Genomic DNA, 23,816 nt, shown 5'->3' with positions numbered 1-23,816 from the left:
CAGGGAATTGTTATGGCTAGGCTTGCATAGGCCCTAAAGCTGATAGCCTAGTACCAACCTATGAACCTATGAACACTAACACAAATAACTAAACTCAACTAACAACACAAAAAGTGTTGGAAACCAATGAACTATTATAAAGTAAAGGGGATGGTAGGTGTTTGCTGCCGCTGTGCCAGTGTGAAATTTAAATATCTACTACTACAGGTAACTGGTATTTATGCAACTATACTATGTTCAGCATTCACACTGCCTCATTAGCCTATGGATAGACTGACAATGGCCACCCTACCTGGGAGGATGAAGGATAAGGATCCGGGAGCCCCTGGAGAATGGTTGTTGCAAAGCCTGGTCTAGAACTTTAGACAACTCTGTTTGAAGCACTTTGTAAATGTATGAACAGAGGACCAGGGTGTTGACTCTAGCATGTTTCTAGAGTCAACTCCTTTCCATTGTGGCACTGACGAGGATAAGGTCCTGGTGGCACCATGTGCCTTAACCTTGCGTGGAATAGATTTCTCATGGTGGGAGTAATAAAAAAAAAACAATAGCAGAGGACAAACGACTGACCCTTTTTAGCTGCAGAATAGGAAATAAACAGCTGTTCAGTGTTCCTGCAGGGTTTTCATGAAAGACTTAGTTCTGCCAACATAGTACTTGAATTACCTATGCAGAACCAAAACAGGGAGATCGACAGCTTGATTCAGGGTAATTCAAAAACAACTTTGGGCATAAAAGATGGATTAGTGCATAAAATAACTCCTTTCTTTTGGAAAATCAGATGATGTTGGTCCACCATGCGATACACAAATAATTTTTCCAAATGATGAACTTTAATTCAGACTGAAAGCCTAGTTCAAAAGGAAATAAGATCGATTTTTCAAGAACAAAGTTGAGATCCCAAAGAGGAAGAATTTGCTTGCAAGGGGATCTCAAGTGCAACATTCTTCTAATAAACTGTTTGACCACAGAAAGAGATGAAAGAGGGGGATCCATGAGCAGACCAGTTGAGATGGCCACAAGATGCACCTTGACAGATGCATAAGATAAGCCATCACTGAGTATCTCACACAAATATTTTAAAACCAGAGGGGTAGACACCATACCAGGCCACCTAGAAAACCTCTTTCACTTGCAAATATAAGGTTTTCCAGTTGCAGGTTTTCTTTCCTCTTTTAATGCCTGCTGCATATCGTGTATGAAACAAGTACCTAAAAGGTATCTAGAAAGAATCATCCAGGCTGTCGGTTGTAATTCCTCTAAGCTGGGGAGCACCAGTCACCCGTGATACTGTATGAGCAGATCCAGAGTGCGAGAAAGCTTGTGGAAATTTCTCTTGTTTAATTCAGTCAAAAGGGAGAACAACCTTTGCCTGGGCCAAAAGGGTATTACTACAATGGTCTTTGGTAATTCCTTCTGAATCTTTAGAATAACCTTGGGTATCAGTGGAAAGGGTGGAAATGACCAAAGGAAAAGTCTTGCCCAAGGGAATGAGAGTGTGTCTGTCCTCCAAGCATGGCTGAAAGGATGTGTTGAATAGAATTTCTCCAAATTGTCTGTTTTGATAGGAGGTGAAAACATCTAACTGAGGTGTAACCCACAGCTGGACCAAATCCTGAAAGATGTCTGTCCTGAATTTCTAATCGTGAGGGTTCATCTGGCATCTGCTTAGTCTGTCTGCCATTATGTTTTTCTCTGATGGGATGTACAAGGCCTAAAGCATCAGTATGACCTTGTACCCTCTTGCTTATTCAGGCACCACATGACTGTGGTGTTGTCTATGACCACTAAATGGGGACCTGGAGAACATAAGTGGTGAAGAAATATAAAGGCCTGAAACACTGCTAACATTTATGTGCTTTGTAGCATCAGAAAGACCTCATTCGCATTGTACTTGAACTGCCCTGGACATTGCTCCCCAAGGAAAATCTGGCAAGTGAGTTTGGAATGGCTGATCTGAGGTCTGCAAGGAGAAGAGTAGGCCTAAGCTGAGAGAAATCTGATCCTTCCATCACTGCTACTCTTGTTTCATAAATTCCAGCACTCGTACTTGGAATTTTAAGGAACACAGGTGCTGGAAGCAACAGTTTTTAAGTACCACTGAATCTTTTTCGTAAGAAGTCTGGCTGTGGCTTCATGAGGATTATTGATGCCATGAAGCCTAGAATTTTGAAAAAAAGTCCCTTGAGAAGGCATCTTCTTCAAGAGAGAAATCCCTGGAAATGTTCCGATAAATCTGGGCTATCTTCTGTAAGAAAGGCAATTTTTTCTTTGTCAGTCAAACAACCCACAGAGACAATTCTTTGCAAGGGTGACATACAGGACTTTTATTGAGTCGGCTTGAAGCCCAGATGAGTTATAATGATTGAGACCTTGCCTAATAAGGGAAAATGTGGATGCCCTGGGTATTGCAGCAAACAGCCACTGGAGCCAGGCACTTTGTGAACACCAGTGGCTCAGTAAATAACTCACAGGGTAATACAGAAAAGGGATAATGTGAGCCAGGCATAGCAAATCTCCAATATTTTATGAAACTCAAAGCAACTGGAATATCATGCTAAGCATATTTCATATCAAGGGTCACCATGAAATAGTAGTCTGGAAGCAACACTAGGACAAACTGTAAGGTGAGCATGCTGGATTTTGGAACGTTTACAAAGGTGTTTAGAAAGGACAAATCTAAGACTGGTCTTCAGATATGCTCCATTTTTTGTATCAAAAGGATTCTGGAAACAAATCCTTTGCCTGTGCATATCTCAGTCAATGGTTCTATGAACCCTGCTTCTACCATGTGATGGAGCACTGAAAGAAACAGCTCTGCCTGGTCTGGTGGCTGTGAGGAAATTCCTGTGAAAGTGGGAGGATTTTCTGTCCACTGTAAAGTGTATCCTCTCTGAATTATTCTCAGAACTCATTTGTCTAAGGCTATTTGCAGCCAGGCTGCAGGGCTGAGAGAGAGCCTAGGAGAAGGAGGAAGAGAAGGAAGGGCAGTGGTAGGAGTGCTGTGTGATTCAGCATAGTCATTTCTTTGTAGGAGGTTGATCCTTTTTTCGGAAAAGAACACCTGTTCTTTGGTTTTGAAGAATTATCCTTCTGCCATTTCCCTTTGGATGCCTGACTTTGATTTGCCTATGATTTTTGTTTCTTCTGCCCCTTGAAGGAAGACATCTTTCTTGTGGATAACTTGGATACATGAAGCATCCTAGACACTGTATGCATTAATCTGCTTTTGTCATCTTACTGTTTGATAATATGTGTAACAGAGAGCCCAAATACCAATTCAAAACTTAAAGGTGCATTTACAATTTCGGCTTTTACATCATCAGGGAAGGTCTGATTATTTAAGCAAGCATACATCATAAAACAACAGAAGAAGCAGCATTTCTTGAGACTGTATCTACAAATTTAAGTACACCTCTCATTATTATCACATATAGCCTTGATAATTTAACAAACCTGAGTCAAATTAGAAACAATTTCATTCATATAAGACTTTTACTTTGCAGGTAAGAATGCAACAAAATCATCCAAACTGTATGCAAAATGTAAAATAAATTTCCACATATAGCCTTGATAATTTAACAAACTGTATGCACAATGTAAAATAAATTTCCACATATAGCCTTGATAATTTAACAAACTGTATGCACAATGTAAAATAAATTTCCACATATAGCCTTGATAATTTAACAAACTGTATGCACAATGTAAAATAAATTTCCACATATAGCCTTGATAATTTAACAAACTGTATGCACAATGTAAAATAAATTTCCACATATAGCCTTGATAATTTAACAAACTGTATGCACAATGTAAAATAAATTTCCACATATAGCCTTGATAATTTAACAAACTGTATGCACAATGTAAAATAAATTTCCACATATAGCCTTGATAATTTAACAAACTGTATGCACAATGTAAAATAAATTTCCACATATAGCCTTGATAATTTAACAAACTGTATGCACAATGTAAAATAAATTTCCACATATAGCCTTGATAATTTAACAAACTGTATGCACAATGTAAAATAAATTTCCACATATAGCCTTGATAATTTAACAAACTGTATGCACAATGTAAAATAAATTTCCACATATAGCCTTGATAATTTAACAAACTGTATGCACAATGTAAAATAAATTTTACATATAGCCTTGATAATTTAACAAACTGTATGCACAATGTAAAATAAATTTCCACATATAGCCTTGATAATTTAACAAACTGTATGCACAATGTAAAATAAATTTTTACATATAGCCTTGATAAGCTAACAAACTGTATGCAAAATGTAAAATAAATTTCCACATATAGCCTTGATAATTTAACAAACTGTATGCAAAATGTAAAATAAATTTCCACATATAGCCTTGATAATTTAACAAACTGTATGCACAATGTAAAATAAATTTCCACATATAGCCTTGATAATTTAACAAACTGTATGCACAATGTAAAATAAATTTTTACATATAGCCTTGATAATCTAACAAACTGTATGCAAAATGTAAAATAAATTTCCACATATAGCCTTGATAATTTAACAAACTGTATGCACAATGTAAAATAAATGTCCACATATAGCCTTGATAATCTAACATTCTAAAGGCTTGATTATTCTCTTTTTTTAATTTCCCCAATTCATTTGGGTTTCTAATACCATGATGGGAATGGACCCCATTCCTAAGTCAAAGTATGATTAAAGTTCCTGAAATCAGTATTGTTTCAATATGAAATGTTAGCCAGAAGTGTTCTTCAAAGCACCCATAATGTGCCCAGTAATGACTCCTTCTGCAATTCATATGGAGTTACCAGTAAGAACCACTGCTCCTCCTACTACTGGAACTGTCTGGGTATCCTTCTTTCACATCTCTCTCATTTCTGCCTGTAAAGCCTGGTTCATAGGTTCATAGGTTCATACTAGGCTATCTGCCCAAGGGCATTTATAAGCCTAGCCAGAGTTTTGTGGCTTTCGCCACCCCTTTAGTTTGGAGGATACTATGCCCATTATTTTGCTGTGCCTCTGTCAAGCAGAGACACAGAGATAATCCCTGGGGTATATCTGCGATCTCCCATCCATTGGTCAAGATTTCTCTTGAACAAAGCCAGCGAGGTGCTCTGCCTCACATGTACCAGGATTTTGTTCCACAGCATAGGGAGTCTCTGGGTGATGACTCTGTCCCTCCAGCACGTCCTATTAATAACCATGTCAAGGTTTAAGTCTCCCGCCCTTGTAGTTCTGAGGGATCTAGATTTTTTGAGGTGAAGCATGTTCATCAATTCTGGGTTGGACATGGCCTTGTATGTCAGGCACAGGTCACCTCTGAGCAGACGGTAAGTGACTGAGTAGAGCTGAAGTTCCTTCAGTCAAGCAGCATAGGACATATTTTTGAGACCCTTTATCCTTTTGGTGAGGAACTTTTGGGGCCTTTCCAGTTGATGCAGGTGTCATGTCAGATACATTCCGAATGGGGCATTGTACTCAATCATTGGCCTGATGAGTGATGAGTACAGGGGGACGATGACTTCCCTTGATCTAGATGCGAATCCCTTCATGATCAGGTGGGCAATGTAGAAGGTCTTCCTAACTACTTTGGCAACGTGAGTATCAAATGAAAGGTTACTGTCCACCTGGGTACCCAGATCCCTGATAACCTCTTCTGTGCTTAGTGGGTTGCCACCTATATGGTAGCTAGGGGTAACCTTGTTTTTCCCGAAGGGTATGACTATGCATTTTTTGGTGTTTAACTTTAGGCCATGGTTCTGGCACCAGTTTTCCATTTCTATAAGACCCTTCTGAAGGATATCTGTGTCAGATGTGTTCTCAACTATGGCGCCCAGTTTGCAGTCATCTGCAAATTTTGTCAGCCATAATCCTCTTGTGTTTGCTTGGACTTCTGAAAAGTAGATGCCGAACAGGAGAGGGCCCAGGACTGAGCCCTGTGGGACACCACTTGTGACAGGCTTTGAGTCTGACATGGCGCCAGCAACTCTGACCCTGTGGGTTCTGTCACTTAGCCAATTTGCAACCCATCTTGTGACGTATGGGTTTACATTTAAGCTGATGAGTTTTTCAATGATACCTGAGTGGGGTATTGTGTCGAAAGCCTTTGCCAGGTCGAGGTAGGCTGTGTGGACTGCCTTTCCCTCATCAATGGCCTTGGTGACTGTTTCAAAAATGTCCACCAGGTTTAAAAGGCATGATCTGCCCTTGACAAAGCCAAACTGGGTCGGATCCAAAGTCTGCAAGTCTCCTATGTCTTTATTTATGAGTTCCATTATGATCCTCTCCATAGCTTTGCAGATCAAGCTTGTCAAGCTGATGGGATGGTAATTTCCCAGGTCGGTGGAGACACCTCCTTTGTGAAGTGGGACCACAGTTGCCGTACGCCACTCCTTAGGCACGTATCCTGAGGTGAGGCTAAGATTAAACAGCTGCCCTAACTGTGAGTTTAATTCCTCATTGAGTTCATGGAGCACACATCCGGGGACATCATCTGGTCCCATGGATGCTGTGTTTTTTGCCTTGGAGAGAGCAGTTCTCACCTGAGCGTTTGAGATGTTTGGGGGGCTATAATTCTCTGGTATAGATATCTCACCTTTTGGGGGGAAGGGGGGGAGAAGTTTGCACTGAACCTGTCAGTATGTTGGCAATGTCTGTAGGTTCAGTAATTTTTACATCATTTTGAACTAATTCTGAGCATATCTGGGAGTTTCCTCCCAGGTTTCTAACATAGCTAAAGAAGGCCTTATGATTGTCCTTTGAGTCCTTGGCAACTTTTCTCTCAAAATTTGCCTTGTGTGATTTTATGAGAGATCTTAATTTTTTACTTATAATGATCAAGGGTGTTTTCCCTTTTAAGGATTTTGCTCTATCTTGTAGTAGCTTCCTCCTTTTGTTGTAGAGCTTGTTTATGGCTGGGGTCCACCAAACTGGACGCTTGCCTTTGGTACAAAGGGTCTTTGTTTTGTTTGGGATTGCCTGATCCATGCAGTCCTGTAGGTGCTGGTAGAAGGCATTTGTAAGTGATTCAGCGGTTTGAGTAATGGTTTCCGCAGTCTCGGGGGCCATAAAAGAGACCACACTAGCCTTTAGAAGTGTGAAGTCGGCTTTTGAGAAGTTCTTCACTGTGGTCTTTTTTATCTCAGGTGGGGGCGGGATGTGGACTTCCAGTGAGATTAGTTTATGGTCTGATCTCACCAGTGAAGGATATACTTCCGGTGTTGAACATTGTGACCCCATGTTCGTGATGATGAGATCTAGTATGTTATCTCCTCTTGTGGGAATGGTGACTAGTTGTTCCATGGCATTTGAGTTTATGAACTCTAGGAACCTTTGGGCTAGATTGTTGGGGCTAGAGTAGTGATCCCAGTCTATATTCGGGTAGTTGAAATCACCTAGTATGATGGTGTTTGGAGATACATTTATCCCCTCCAGTGTTTTCAGGAAAGCTATGTGAGGTTCCTGAGATTGAGAGGGTGGCCTGTAACATGCTACAAATTGCAGAGCAGTCTTGCCTATGGTTAGTTGCACCTGGATGGTCTCCGATGCATTGTGCGTTGCCACCAACCTTGAGGTGTGGGTGTTCTTGATGAATATAGACACCCCCCCTCCTTTCTTGGTGTTGTCCGGATTTTGGGGCCAGAACGCATGATAAGAGGTAAAGCCTGATAGTGCCGGGGTGCTCTCTGGAGCCTTGAACCAGGTTTCAGTCACAGCACAGACATCGATGCTCTCCATACTGAGAAGGGCCTCGAGTGCGTGCATCTTGAGGTTGAGACTTCTGGCATTGAGCAGCATTACCCTTAGTTTTTTTCCTTTTTTGTGTTCTAGGGTGGTAGGTTTAGAATTTGAGCCTTGCCTAAAAAAGGCACTATGGGGAGGCAAGAGCCTTTGCCAATATCCGAAACTCCATGGGTGACAGGTGCAAGCCGTCCCTTGCGAAGCAGCGTGGCTTGTCCAGCATGTCATCCCAGGCAGACAGACATTGGATCCCCTTTGAATGACACCAGAGTTTAAGCCAATTATTAAAGCTGATCATCTTGTCTCTGTATTGTGGCATCATTCTTGGTGAAGGTAGGATACTGCTCAAGGTCAGGGTCATACCTGCCTGGGCTACATATTCAGAGAGCTCCTCTATGTCTCTTTTCATGTAGTCCAAGGAGGTACGTCTCAGGTTGTTCACACCAGCGTGGACAATGACAGAGTCGTACTTGTACCTGCTGTTGAGAGACCTAAGTGCTTGTGTTATGTGGTGGATTCTAGCACCCGACAGGCAGCCTACTGTGACCTTTTCCTTGTTCAATCTGGTGAGCGGGACGTCAGTGTGTCTGACTATGGAGTCACCAATGACTAGTGTGTCTGGCATTGTGTTTGGCCTTAAGGGCTGTGACTGTTTGGCACACTGACTATGTGGTCTAAGTGTTGCATGTGTTGTGTTCTGAGGTGGCAGTTGTTTGGGTGTCTGCTTTGGTGGCCTCTGCTGTTTTGGTAGACTTTTGATCAGAGCCTCCGAATATGTCTTTGTGTATTTATGTGTATGATTTGAAGTTGTGATAGTACTATGTGAGACTGGGTTTGTGGTGTGTGTGGTTACCTTCTCCTCCTGTCTGGTCTTACCAGTCCTATGTTGAGAGAGCTCAGCCTCCAGTTTGGCTATATAGTTGCATCTCTCGCATGTATTTGTGTTTTGTGGGAGAAGGAGAGGGTTATCTGTGTACATGAGACAATTGTAACATTGCCTCAATATTCCCAGATTCACCAGCTGAGCAGGAGAGGACACTAGCAACTGATCCCTCGACATGCTAGAAGGAATAGACAAGGACTTTAAAAGACTCCGGGGGATGTGGGTGATCGAATGGGGTATTTGGCTGGTGGGGTACTATGTATAATAAAAGTGCTATATCAAGTAAAAAGTACTTTAGGAGCAAGTGCTAGGCTTTACAGATAGAGAATATTCTACTTAGGAATCAAGTAGAGCTGAGCTTTATAGATATAGAATACGCTGGTTAGATCAGCAGTACAGTTCAGGGAAGGCTGTTTTAAGGGAAAATTTGAAGAGTGGACTTTAGGTAGCCCGAATAGTTTAACCTTGATTAACCGCCGCTGCTCTTGTGTGCTCCTGTGGCAACTCCGCGCTAAATCGCGCTAAAGCGTGCTTTATAGCAGGGGGCTGGAAAAAACAGGAAATGACCCAAAATGGCCAATGAATTACCAGTTACTGTCTCTAACCACTCCTCTGAGGACAAACAGGCAGCTCAGTACTCCCCACTCTCACTGGTGAGTAAAGAAACTTCCCTCTGGCCACACAAGAAAATGGAGGAACACAGGAACCAAATACAAAGCCCAGGGATCAGCAAATCTGATCACTGGAACAACTAGCTAGGAAAGTTAGGAAAGCAGAAGTATTTTTTTTTTTTTTTTTATTTTTTTACACACAGACAGAAAATACAGTAAATGCTTGGTTTTTCGACTAAATGCTATCAAAGGCTAGTACACTTGAGTGTATTAGCCTGTTTGTTAACTTATAAGCAAAACTTAAGCTAAGAAGTGCAGTCAACAAATTAAGCTCAGAAAAACAGAGAAAACAGGTAATATCACAATAATATATGCAGAAACAGTGGTCGAAATGCACAAAAGGTCGAAAAAAGCAATAAAAATGCTTACTTAGAATCAAGAAAGTCGCTTTTTCTGCTCTCTGCTGCCTTAGGAACTCTGCAGGGGACCACGAGGAGCTATGCCAAGTTCTCTAATGCCAGAAAAGCCCGCCAAAGCGTGCTTTATAGCAGGGGGCTGGAAAAAACAGGAAATGACCCAAAATGGCCAATGAATTACCAGTTACTGTCTCTAACCACTCCTCTGAGGACAAACAGGCAGCTCAGTACTCCCCACTCTCACTGGTGAGTAAAGAAACTTCCCTCTGGCCACACAAGAAAATGGAGGAACACAGGAACCAAATACAAAGCCCAGGGATCAGCAAATCTGATCACTGGAACAACTAGCTAGGAAAGTTAGGAAAGCAGAAGTATTTTTTTGGTTTTTTTAGTTTTTTTTACACACACAGACAGAAAATACAGTAAATGCTTGGTTTTTCGACTAAATGCTATCAAAGGCTAGTACACTTGAGTGTATTAGCCTGTTTGTTAACTTATAAGCAAAACTTAAGCTAAGAAGTGCAGTCAACAAATTAAGCTCAGAAAAACAGAGAAAACAGGTAATATCACAATAATATATGCAGAAACAGTGGTCGAAATGCACAAAAGGTCGAAAAAAGCAATAAAAATGCTTAAAAATACTTAGAATCAAGAAAGTCGCTTTTTCTGCTCTCTGCTGCCTTAGGAACTCTGCAGGGGACCACGAGGAGCTATGCCAAGTTCTCTAATGCCAGAAAAGCCCGCCAAAGCGTGCTTTATAGCAGGGGCTGGAAAAAACAGGAAATGACCCAAAATGGCCAATGAATTACCAGTTACTGTCTCTAACCACTCCTCTGAGGACAAACAGGCAGCTCAGTACTCCCCACTCTCACTGGTGAGTAAAGAAACTTCCCTCTGGCCACACAAGAAAATGGAGGAACACAGGAACCAAATACAAAGCCCAGGGATCAGCAAATCTGATCACTGGAACAACTAGCTAGGAAAGTTAGGAAAGCAGAAGTATTTTTTGTTTCTTTTTAATTTTTTCTTACACACACAGACAGAAAATACAGTAAATGCTTGGTTTTTCGACTAAATGCTATCAAAGGCTAGTACACTTGAGTGTATTAGCCTGTTTGTTAACTTATAAGCAAAACTTAAGCTAAGAAGTGCAGTCAACAAATTAAGCTCAGAAAAACAGAGAAAACAGGTAATATAACAATAATATAAGCACAAACAGTGGTCGAAATGCACAAAAGGTCGAAAAAAGCAATAAAAAATACTTAGAATCAAGAAAGTCGCTTTTTCTGCTCTCTGCTGCCTTAGGAACTCTGCAGGGGACCACGAGGAGCTATGCCAAGTTCTCTAATGCCAGAAAAGCCCGCCAAAGCGTGCTATATAGCAGGGGTGGAAAAAACAGGAAATGACCCAAAATGGCCAATGAATTAACCGTTGCTGTCTCTAACCACTCCTCTGAGGACAAACAGGCAGCTCAGTACTCCCCACTCTCACTGGTGAGTAAAGAAACTTCCCTCTGGCCACACAAGAAAATGGAGGAACACAGGAACCAAATACAAAGCCCAGGGATCAGCAAATCTGATCACTGGAACAACTAGCTAGGAAAGTTAGGAAAGCAGAAGTATTTTTTGTTTTTTTAGTTTCTTACACACACAGACAGAAAATACAGTAAATGCTTGGTTTTTCGACTAAATGCTATCAAAGGCTAGTACACTTGAGTGTATTAGCCTGTTTGTTAACTTATAAGCAAAACTTAAGCTAAGAAGTGCAGTCAACAAATTAAGCTCAGAAAAACAGAGAAAACAGGTAATATAACAATAATATAAGCACAAACAGTGGTCGAAATGCACAAAAGGTCGAAAAAAGCAATAAAAAATACTTAGAATCAAGAAAGTCGCTTTTTCTGCTCTCTGCTGCCTTAGGAACTCTGCAGGGGACCACGAGGAGCTATGCCAAGTTCTCTAATGCCAGAAAAGCCCGCCAAAGCGTGCTTTATAGCAGGGGGCTGGAAAAAACAGGAAATGACCCAAAATGGCCAATGAATTACCAGTTACTGTCTCTAACCACTCCTCTGAGGACAAACAGGCAGCTCAGTACTCCCCACTCTCACTGGTGAGTAAAGAAACTTCCCTCTGGCCACACAAGAAAATGGAGGAACACAGGAACCAAATACAAAGCCCAGGGATCAGCAAATCTGATCACTGGAACAACTAGCTAGGAAAGTTAGGAAAGCAGAAGTATTTTTTTGGTTTTTTTAGTTTTTTTTACACACACAGACAGAAAATACAGTAAATGCTTGGTTTTTCGACTAAATGCTATCAAAGGCTAGTACACTTGAGTGTATTAGCCTGTTTGTTAACTTATAAGCAAAACTTAAGCTAAGAAGTGCAGTCAACAAATTAAGCTCAGAAAAACAGAGAAAACAGGTAATATCACAATAATATATGCAGAAACAGTGGTCGAAATGCACAAAAGGTCGAAAAAGCAATAAAAATGCTTAAAAAATACTTAGAATCAAGAAAGTCGCTTTTTCTGCTCTCTGCTGCCTTAGGAACTCTGCAGGGGACCACGAGGAGCTATGCCAAGTTCTCTAATGCCAGAAAAGCCCGCCAAAGCGTGCTTTATAGCAGGGGGCTGGAAAAAACAGGAAATGACCCAAAATGGCCAATGAATTACTAGTTACTGTCTCTAACCACTCCTCTGAGGACAAACAGGCAGCTCAGTACTCCCCACTCTCACTGGTGAGTAAAGAAACTTCCCTCTGGCCACACAAGAAAATGGAGGAACACAGGAACCAAATACAAAGCCCAGGGATCAGCAAATCTGATCACTGGAACAACTAGCTAGGAAAGTTAGGAAAGCAGAAGTATTTTTTTGTTTTTTTTACACACACAGACAGAAAATACAGTAAATGCTTGGTTTTTCGACTAAATGCTATCAAAGGCTAGTACACTTGAGTGTATTAGCCTGTTTGTTAACTTATAAGCAAAACTTTATCTAAGAAGTGCAGTCAACAAATTAAGCTCAGAAAAACAGAGAAAACAGGTAATATCACAATAATATATGCAGAAACAGTGGTCAAAATGCACAAAAGGTCGAAAAAAGCAATAAAAATGCTTAAAAATACTTAGAATCAAGAAAGTCGCTTTTTCTGCTCTCTGCTGCCTTAGGAACTCTGCAGGGGACCACGAGGAGCTATGCCAAGTTCTCTAATGCCAGAAAAGCCCGCCAAAGCGTGCTTTATAGCAGGGGCTGGAAAAAACAGGAAATGACCCAAAATGGCCAATGAATTACCAGTTACTGTCTCTAACCACTCCTCTGAGGACAAACAGGCAGCTCAGTACTCCCCACTCTCACTGGTGAGTAAAGAAACTTCCCTCTGGCCACACAAGAAAATGGAGGAACACAGGAACCAAATACAAAGCCCAGGGATCAGCAAATCTGATCACTGGAACAACTAGCTAGGAAAGTTAGGAAAGCAGAAGTGTTTTTTGGGGTTTTTTTAGGTTTTTACACACACAGACAGAAAATACAGTAAATGCTTGGTTTTTCGACTAAATGCTATCAAAGGCTAGTACACTTGAGTGTATTAGCCTGTTTGTTAACTTATAAGCAAAACTTAAGCTAAGAAGTGCAGTCAACAAATTAAGCTCAGAAAAACAGAGAAAACAGGTAATATCACAATAATATATGCAGAAACAGTGGTCGAAATGCACAAAAGGTCGAAAAAAGCAATAAAAATGCTTAAAAATACTTAGAATCAAGAAAGTCGCTTTTTCTGCTCTCTGCTGCCTTAGGAACTCTGCAGGGGACCACGAGGAGCTATGCCAAGTTCTCTAATGCCAGAAAAGCCCGCCAAAGCGTGCTTTATAGCAGGGGGCTGGAAAAAACAGGAAATGACCCAAAATGGCCAATGAATTACCAGTTACTGTCTCTAACCACTCCTCTGAGGACAAACAGGCAGCTCAGTACTCCCCACTCTCACTGGTGAGTAAAGAAACTTCCCTCTGGCCACACAAGAAAATGGAGGAACACAGGAACCAAATACAAAGCCCAGGGATCAGCAAATCTGATCACTGGAACAACTAGCTAGGAAAGTTAGGAAAGCAGAAGTATTTTTTTTTTTTAGTTTTTTTTACACACACAGACAGAAAATACAGTAAATGCTTGGTTTTTCGACTAAATGCTATCAAAGGCTAGTACACTTGAGTGTATTAGCCTGTAGGTTAACTTATAAGCAAAACTTAAGCTAAGAAGTGCAGTCAACAAATTAAGCTCAGAAAAACAGAGAAAACAGGTAATATCACAATAATATATGCAGAAACAGTGGTCGAAATGCACAAAAGGTCGAAAAAAGCAATAAAAATGCTTAAAAATACTTAGAATCAAGAAAGTCGCTTTTTCTGCTCTCTGCTGCCTTAGGAACTCTGCAGGGGACCACGAGGAGCTATGCCAAGTTCTCTAATGCCAGAAAAGCCCGCCAAAGCGTGCTTTATAGCAGGGGGCTGGAAAAAACAGGAAATGACCCAAAATGGCCAATGAATTACCAGTTACTGTCTCTAACCACTCCTCTGAGGACAAACAGGCAGCTCAGTACTCCCCACTCTCACTGGTGAGTAAAGAAACTTCCCTCTGGCCACACAAGAAAATGGAGGAACACAGGAACCAAATACAAAGCCCAGGGATCAGCAAATCTGATCACTGGAACAACTAGCTAGGAAAGTTAGGAAAGCAGAAGTATTTTTTTGGTTTTTTTAGTTTTTTTTACACACACAGACAGAAAATACAGTAAATGCTTGGTTTTTCGACTAAATGCTATCAAAGGCTAGTACACTTGAGTGTATTAGCCTGTAGGTTAACTTATAAGCAAAACTTAAGCTAAGAAGTGCAGTCAACAAATTAAGCTCAGAAAAACAGAGAAAACAGGTAATATCACAATAATATATGCAGAAACAGTGGTCGAAATGCACAAAAGGTCGAAAAAGCAATAAAAATGCTTAAAAATACTTAGAATCAAGAAAGTCGCTTTTTCTGCTCTCTGCTGCCTTAGGAACTCTGCAGGGGACCACGAGGAGCTATGCCAAGTTCTCTAATGCCAGAAAAGCCCGCCAAAGCGTGCTTTATAGCAGGGGCTGGAAAAAACAGGAAATGACCCAAAATGGCCAATGAATTACCAGTTACTGTCTCTAACCACTCCTCTGAGGACAAACAGGCAGCTCAGTACTCCCCACTCTCACTGGTGAGTAAAGAAACTTCCCTCTGGCCACACAAGAAAATGGAGGAACACAGGAACCAAATACAAAGCCCAGGGATCAGCAAATCTGATCACTGGAACAACTAGCTAGGAAAGTTAGGAAAGCAGAAGTATTTTTTGTTTTTTTAGTTTTTTACACACACAGACAGAAAATACAGTAAATGCTTGGTTTTTCGACTAAATGCTATCAAAGGCTAGTACACTTGAGTGTATTAGCCTGTAGGTTAACTTATAAGCAAAACTTAAGCTAAGAAGTGCAGTCAACAAATTAAGCTCAGAAAAACAGAGAAAACAGGTAATATCACAATAATATATGCAGAAACAGTGGTCGAAATGCACAAAAGGTCGAAAAAAGCAATAAAAATGCTTAAAAATACTTAGAATCAAGAAAGTCACTTTTTCTGCTCTCTGCTGCCTTAGGAACTCTGCAGGGGACCACGAGGAGCTATGCCAAGTTCTCTAATGCCAGAAAAGCCCGCCAAAGCGTGCTTTATAGCAGGGGCTGGAAAAAACAGGAAATGACCCAAAATGGCCAATGAATTACCAGTTACTGTCTCTAACCACTCCTCTGAGGACAAACAGGCAGCTCAGTACTCCCCACTCTCACTGGTGAGTAAAGAAACTTCCCTCTGGCCACACAAGAAAATGGAGGAACACAGGAACCAAATACAAAGCCCAGGGATCAGCAAATCTGATCACTGGAACAACTAGCTAGGAAAGTTAGGAAAGCAGAAGTATTTTTTTTTTTTTTAGTTTTTTTACACACACAGACAGAAAATACAGTAAATGCTTGGTTTTTCGACTAAATGCTATCAAAGGCTAGTACACTTGAGTGTATTAGCCTGTAGGTTAACTTATAAGCAAAACTTAAGCTAAGAAGTGCAGTCAACAAATTAAGCTCAGAAAAACAGAGAAAACAGGTAATATCACAATAATATATGCAGAAACAGTGGTCGAAATGCACAAAAGGTCGAAAAAAGCAATAAAAATGCTTAAAAAATACTTAGAATCAAGAAAGTCGCTTTTTCTGCTCTCTGCTGCCTTAGGAACTCTGCAGGGGACCACGAGGAGCTATGCCAAGTTCTCTAATGCCAGAAAAGCCCGCCAAAGCGTGCTTTATAGCAGGGGGCTGGAAAAAACAGGAAATGACCCAAAATGGCCAATGAATTACCAGTTACTGTCTCTAACCACTCCTCTGAGGACAAACAGGCAGCTCAGTACTCCCCACTCTCACTGGTGAGTAAAGAAACTTCCCTCTGGCCACACAAGAAAATGGAGGAACACAGGAACCAAATACAAAGCCCAGGGATCAGCAAATCTGATCACTGGAACAACTAGCTAGGAAAGTTAGGAAAGCAGAAGTATTTTTTGTTTTTTTTAGTTTTTTTACACACACAGACAGAAAATACAGTAAATGCTTGGTTTTTCGACTAAATGCTATCAAAGGCTAGTACACTTGAGTGTATTAGCCTGTAGGTTAACTTATAAGCAAAACTTAAGCTAAGAAGTGCAGTCAACAAATTAAGCTCAGAAAAACAGAGAAAACAGGTAATATCACAATAATATATGCAGAAACAGTGGTCGAAATGCACAAAAGGTCGAAAAAAGCAATAAAAATGCTTAAAAATACTTAGAATCAAGAAAGTCGCTTTTTCTGCTCTCTGCTGCCTTAGGAACTCTGCAGGGGACCACGAGGAGCTATGCCAAGTTCTCTAATGCCAGAAAAGCCCGCCAAAGCGTGCTTTATAGCAGGGGGCTGGAAAAAACAGGAAATGACCCAAAATGGCCAATGAATTACCAGTTACTGTCTCTAACCACTCCTCTGAGGACAAACAGGCAGCTCAGTACTCCCCACTCTCACTGGTGAGTAAAGAAACTTCCCTCTGGCCACACAAGAAAATGGAGGAACACAGGAACCAAATACAAAGCCCAGGGATCAGCAAATCTGATCACTGGAACAACTAGCTAGGAAAGTTAGGAAAGCAGAAGTATTTTTTTTTTTTAGTTTTTTACACACACAGACAGAAAATACAGTAAATGCTTGGTTTTTCGACTAAATGCTATCAAAGGCTAGTACACTTGAGTGTATTAGCCTGTAGGTTAACTTATAAGCAAAACTTAAGCTAAGAAGTGCAGTCAACAAATTAAGCTCAGAAAAACAGAGAAAACAGGTAATATCACAATAATATATGCAGAAACAGTGGTCGAAATGCACAAAAGGTCGAAAAAAGCAATAAAAATGCTTAAAAATACTTAGAATCAAGAAAGTCGCTTTTTCTGCTCTCTGCTGCCTTAGGAACTCTGCAGGGGACCACGAGGAGCTATGCCAAGTTCTCTAATGCCAGAAAAGCCCGCCAAAGCGTGCTTTATAGCAGGGGGCTGGAAAAAACAGGAAATGACCCAAAATGGCCAATGAATTACCAGTTACTGTCTCTAACCACTCCTCTGAGGACAAACAGGCAGCTCAGTACTCCCCACTCTCACTGGTGAGTAAAGAAACTTCCCTCTGGCCACACAAGAAAATGGAGGAACACAGGAACCAAATACAAAGCCCAGGGATCAGCAAATCTGATCACTGGAACAACTAGCTAGGAAAGTTAGGAAAGCAGAAGTATTTTTTGTTTTTTTTAGTTTTTTACACACACAGACAGAAAATACAGTAAATGCTTGGTTTTTCGACTAAATGCTATCAAAGGCTAGTACACTTGAGTGTATTAGCCTGTAGGTTAACTTATAAGCAAAACTTAAGCTAAGAAGTGCAGTCAACAAATTAAGCTCAGAAAAACAGAGAAAACAGGTAATATCACAATAATATATGCAGAAACAGTGGTCAAAATGCACAAAAGGTCGAAAAAGCAATAAAAATGCTTAAAAATACTTAGAATCAAGAAAGTCGCTTTTTCTGCTCTCTGCTGCCTTAGGAACTCTGCAGGGGACCACGAGGAGCTATGCCAAGTTCTCTAATGCCAGAAAAGCCCGCCAAAGCGTGCTTTATAGCAGGGGGCTGGAAAAAACAGGAAATGACCCAAAATGGCCAATGAATTACCAGTTACTGTCTCTAACCACTCCTCTGAGGACAAACAGGCAGCTCAGTACTCCCCACTCTCACTGGTGAGTAAAGAAACTTCCCTCTGGCCACACAAGAAAATGGAGGAACACAGGAACCAAATACAAAGCCCAGGGATCAGCAAATCTGATCACTGGAACAACTAGCTAGGAAAGTTAGGAAAGCAGAAGTATTTTTTTGGTTTTTTTAGTTTTTTTTACACACACAGACAGAAAATACAGTAAATGCTTGGTTTTTCGACTAAATGCTATCAAAGGCTAGTACACTTGAGTGTATTAGCCTGTAGGTTAACTTATAAGCAAAACTTAAGCTAAGAAGTGCAGTCAACAAATTAAGCTCAGAAAAACAGAGAAAACAGGTAATATCACAATAATATATGCAGAAACAGTGGTCGAAATGCACAAAAGGTCGAAAAAGCAATAAAAATGCTTAAAAATACTTAGAATCAAGAAAGTCGCTTTTTCTGCTCTCTGCTGCCTTAGGAACTCTGCAGGGGACCACGAGGAGCTATGCCAAGTTCTCTAATGCCAGAAAAGCCCGCCAAAGCGTGCTTTATAGCAGGGGCTGGAAAAAACAGGAAATGACCCAAAATGGCCAATGAATTACCAGTTACTGTCTCTAACCACTCCTCTGAGGACAAACAGGCAGCTCAGTACTCCCCACTCTCACTGGTGAGTAAAGAAACTTCCCTCTCTGGCCACACAAGAAAATGGAGGAACACAGGAACCAAATACAAAGCCCAGGGATCAGCAAATCTGATCACTGGAACAACTAGCTAGGAAAGTTAGGAAAGCAGAAGTATTTTTTGTTTTTTTTAGTTTTTTACACACACAGACAGAAAATACAGTAAATGCTTGGTTTTTCGACTAAATGCTATCAAAGGCTAGTACACTTGAGTGTATTAGCCTGTAGGTTAACTTATAAGCAAAACTTAAGCTAAGAAGTGCAGTCAACAAATTAAGCTCAGAAAAACAGAGAAAACAGGTAATATCACAATAATATATGCAGAAACAGTGGTCGAAATGCACAAAAGGTCGAAAAAAGCAATAAAAATGCTTAAAAATACTTAGAATCAAGAAAGTCGCTTTTTCTGCTCTCTGCTGCCTTAGGAACTCTGCAGGGGACCACGAGGAGCTATGCCAAGTTCTCTAATGCCAGAAAAGCCCGCCAAAGCGTGCTTTATAGCAGGGGCTGGAAAAAACAGGAAATGACCCAAAATGGCCAATGAATTACCAGTTACTGTCTCTAACCACTCCTCTGAGGACAAACAGGCAGCTCAGTACTCCCCACTCTCACTGGTGAGTAAAGAAACTTCCCTCTGGCCACACAAGAAAATGGAGGAACACAGGAACCAAATACAAAGCCCAGGGATCAGCAAATCTGATCACTGGAACAACTAGCTAGGAAAGTTAGGAAAGCAGAAGTATTTTTTGTTTTTTTTTAGTTTTTTACACACACAGACAGAAAATACAGTAAATGCTTGGTTTTTCGACTAAATGCTATCAAAGGCTAGTACACTTGAGTGTATTAGCCTGTAGGTTAACTTATAAGCAAAACTTAAGCTAAGAAGTGCAGTCAACAAATTAAGCTCAGAAAAACAGAGAAAACAGGTAATATCACAATAATATATGCAGAAACAGTGGTCAAAATGCACAAAAGGTCGAAAAAAGCAATAAAAATGCTTAAAAATACTTAGAATCAAGAAAGTCGCTTTTTCTGCTCTCTGCTGCCTTAGGAACTCTGCAGGGGACCACGAGGAGCTATGCCAAGTTCTCTAATGCCAGAAAAGCCCGCCAAAGCGTGCTTTATAGCAGGGGCTGGAAAAAACAGGAAATGACCCAAAATGGCCAATGAATTACCAGTTACTGTCTCTAACCACTCCTCTGAGGACAAACAGGCAGCTCAGTACTCCCCACTCTCACTGGTGAGTAAAGAAACTTCCCTCTGGCCACACAAGAAAATGGAGGAACACAGGAACCAAATACAAAGCCCAGGGATCAGCAAATCTGATCACTGGAACAACTAGCTAGGAAAGTTAGGAAAGCAGAAGTATTTTTTGTTTTTTTAGTTTTTTACACACACAGACAGAAAATACAGTAAATGCTTGGTTTTTCGACTAAATGCTATCAAAGGCTAGTACACTTGAGTGTATTAGCCTGTAGGTTAAGTTATAAGCAAAACTTAAGCTAAGAAGTGCAGTCAACAAATTAAGCTCAGAAAAACAGAGAAAACAGGTAATATCACAATAATATATGCAGAAACAGTGGTCGAAATGCACAAAAGGTCGAAAAAAGCAATAAAAATGCTTAAAAAATACTTAGAATCAAGAAAGTCGCTTTTTCTGCTCTCTGCTGCCTTAGGAACTCTGCAGGGGACCACGAGGAGCTATGCCAAGTTCTCTAATGCCAGAAAAGCCCGCCAAAGCGTGCTTTATAGCAGGGGGCTGGAAAAAACAGGAAATGACCCAAAATGGCCAATGAATTACTAGTTACTGTCTCTAACCACTCCTCTGAGGACAAACAGGCAGCTCAGTACTCCCCACTCTCACTGGTGAGTAAAGAAACTTCCCTCTGGCCACACAAGAAAATGGAGGAACACAGGAACCAAATACAAAGCCCAGGGATCAGCAAATCTGATCACTGGAACAACTAGCTAGGAAAGTTAGGAAAGCAGAAGTATTTTTTGTTTTTCAAGTTTTTTACACACACAGACAGAAAATACAGTAAATGCTTGGTTTTTCGACTAAATGCTATCAAAGGCTAGTACACTTGAGTGTATTAGCCTGTAGGTTAACTTATAAGCAAAACTTAAGCTAAGAAGTGCAGTCAACAAATTAAGCTCAGAAAAACAGAGAAAACAGGTAATATCACAATAATATATGCAGAAACAGTGGTCGAAATGCACAAAAGGTCGAAAAAAGCAATAAAAATGCTTAAAAAATACTTAGAATCAAGAAAGTCGCTTTTTCTGCTCTCTGCTGCCTTAGGAACTCTGCAGGGGACCACGAGGAGCTATGCCAAGTTCTCTAACTTTGTGTCACTCTGTAAGTAAGACACTGTAGTCACTGGGTGTAGCAGTTTCAGTGATCAATGCTACTTTTGTCTTCTTTTCATGGACTACTATATCTGGTTTTCTCACATCTATTTTTTAACTGTTGATAATGAATGATCCCATGTGATATAAACTTCATCATTTTCTATGATACTTGTGGCTCATGTTTCCAATGTTTTTCAACTACTTCAATATATAATGCTTGCACAATCCCCACTTTAACAGTCTTGCCACATTATTATGTCTTTCAGTATACAGTCCTTCTGCCACTAGTATATCACAACCAGCAGCAAGATGTGCGACTGTTTCAACTTCTGTTTTACAAAACCTAAATTTGTCTGTTTCTCCTACATGTTCAATGGACGTTGTAAACCAATGTGTACATAATCCACTATCTTGGGCTACCAATATTAACCTTTTGACTTTTAGCTTAAATCCACCTCTTCTTAACATTTCCTGCATTTGATCCTGATCAGTATGAGGTTGTTCCGAGAGCTTTCTATACTTGCAACTATATTTATGCCTTTTTCACATTTCTTGCCTTCTCATCCTATCCTTCACTTTATATTCTTTCTTTTGTTTTTTTGGCACATTCAGTTGCCGCTTGATTTTTATCTATTTGTGGTTTGATTTCCACATTCTCGCTTGATGCTGATATGCTTCTGTTAAACTAAGCAAGGAAGTCATGTTAGACTTATTTTCCTCATGTTTCAAACCTTTCACTACATTTCTGTCTTGTGAGGTCAGCAGATATGTATGCAGTCCCATGATTGCAGATTGATACGTGTAATCAATTTCAAGGGGACTTATACCGTCTTCAGAACAGGGAATATATAATCTTGGTATTCACTGATTTTTATAAATCATTTCATTAGCATAAAGCATCTTTATTGTTTTCTTTCTAACCTGTCCAGCACCTTTGGGGGCCAGCCAATCACTCCAAAACTGTAAGTTATGACAGGAACAGAAAATTAGTTTATAGCTTCGGCTTTGTTCCTAGATGTCAATGCTGTTTTCAGTATTAATTTGTCTTCTAAAATATTCCAAAGATTTATTCTCATTTGTTCATGTTTTATTGTTAATCCTTCATCAATTCCCAAATATTTATACACTCCCTCTTGCTTAAATTCTTTTATATCACATCACATTCTTGTCCCAAAATGATGTTTTCCTGGTGCTGCAGCTTTCCTGCTTTAAAGGTTGCTTTTGCACATTTATCAACACCAAAATGACATTCTTATATCATCCGAAAAAGGTTTGACCACTTGCAGTTGTGCTCATTTGATGGCCTATACATTTTTAATTCATCTACAAAAAGAAAATGAGAAGTCAATACACTTTGGTGTTATCTGGGAGCCAAATTTTAGCCATGACCTAATCTGTTAAGTAGACAGCTTAATGGGTTTATGGCAAGACAAAATAGCAGTGGTGACAGTGTCACAATGGAATATCCCCCTTTTAATTTTTATCTCTGGAATAATAATTTGTCCTTTATCATGGCTTAACTGCAAAGTGGTTTGCCACTGCTTCATGGTTTCTGTAATGGAATCGATCAGTGTAGGGTATATCTTATACATTTTAAGTACTCTTTTTCCATGAATGTGGGATACTGTCAAATGCTTTTGTATAGTTTATCTATGTCATACTTAGATTCTTCTCCTTTTTACAGTTCTCCATTATAACTTTATTTAACAAGAAATGATCCTTTGCTCCGTATGACTTTCCTTTTTACTCTTTTGTTCTATAACCTTGATTGAGTTTTCTTCTAAATGACTATAAACTACGTCGGCATCAATTCCAGTGTATAGTTTATATGTCGTTGAAAGGCAGGGTATTAGTTTATAGTTTTTAGGATAGCTTGCAGCTTCATTCATAAGTAGGAGTATTGTTTTGCCTATTGTTAACCAGGCTGGTGTCTGGTCAGGGTGAGCATATAAATAGTTCTTACTCATGCATCTGGGCCTGGGGTTTTATGGCTAGGCTTGTATAGGCACTGGGGCCGATAGCCTAGTACCAACCTATGAACTTATTTTTGCACGCAATTAGCATTTTTTTTTTATTGTAGAGCCTAATTGTACTTGGACTCCACCACAGGAATTCATTGTTTAAATTTAGCACTGTATTTATTTAGAAGTGTGCAGCTTTATCTAAGCAGCTATTTACATATCAATAGAAATTGGTAGTTAAGGATTCTGTAATATGGTCACCATGTTGGAAGAGGATTTTGAATTTAGCCAGGTTATCTTTCTGTTTTAGAAGAGCAGCTGGATACTGAGGCATTGGAAGATGTTTCTGTCTTTAGTCTTATTGTTAATGTGACTAATCTGTTGTCCAATTTAACCAGTAAGAAAGTTATGATTGGGGAACAAAGCTTGGTAAGGGCCAACTCCAGAATTTTATAACCCTGGGTGGGATGTGGACTAAAAAAGGTCCAGAGAATCTATATTGAAGTAAAGAAATTTTTATGCACACACATTTTAAGATATATAAGTCTACCATTTGATAGAGATGTAGCTGAAATCACATAAAAGAATGGTGTTTGTTTAATGCATACCGACTCCATATCATTTAGGAAGGAGGTGTGAGCTGAGGGAGCATACCATTAGTTAACCATGATATAATAAGGAAGGTTCTTGTTGCTATGTTAAACATGAAGAAGTTCCAGGTCAATACCCTGATTAACAAGTCTGGAAGAGACATCATCACCACCTTTAGTGCCTTCATCTTGTGCAGTGAGCCTGAACATATGGTAAGCATTGAAACACTGCACTGCTGGACTGCTCT

The sequence above is a fragment of the Protopterus annectens genome, chromosome 5.part0 (assembly GCF_019279795.1).
Source record: "Protopterus annectens isolate FY-2018-M chromosome 5.part0, PAN1.0, whole genome shotgun sequence".
Lineage (NCBI taxonomy): Eukaryota > Metazoa > Chordata > Ceratodontiformes > Protopteridae > Protopterus > Protopterus annectens.
This window is presented reverse-complemented; position numbering follows the sequence as displayed.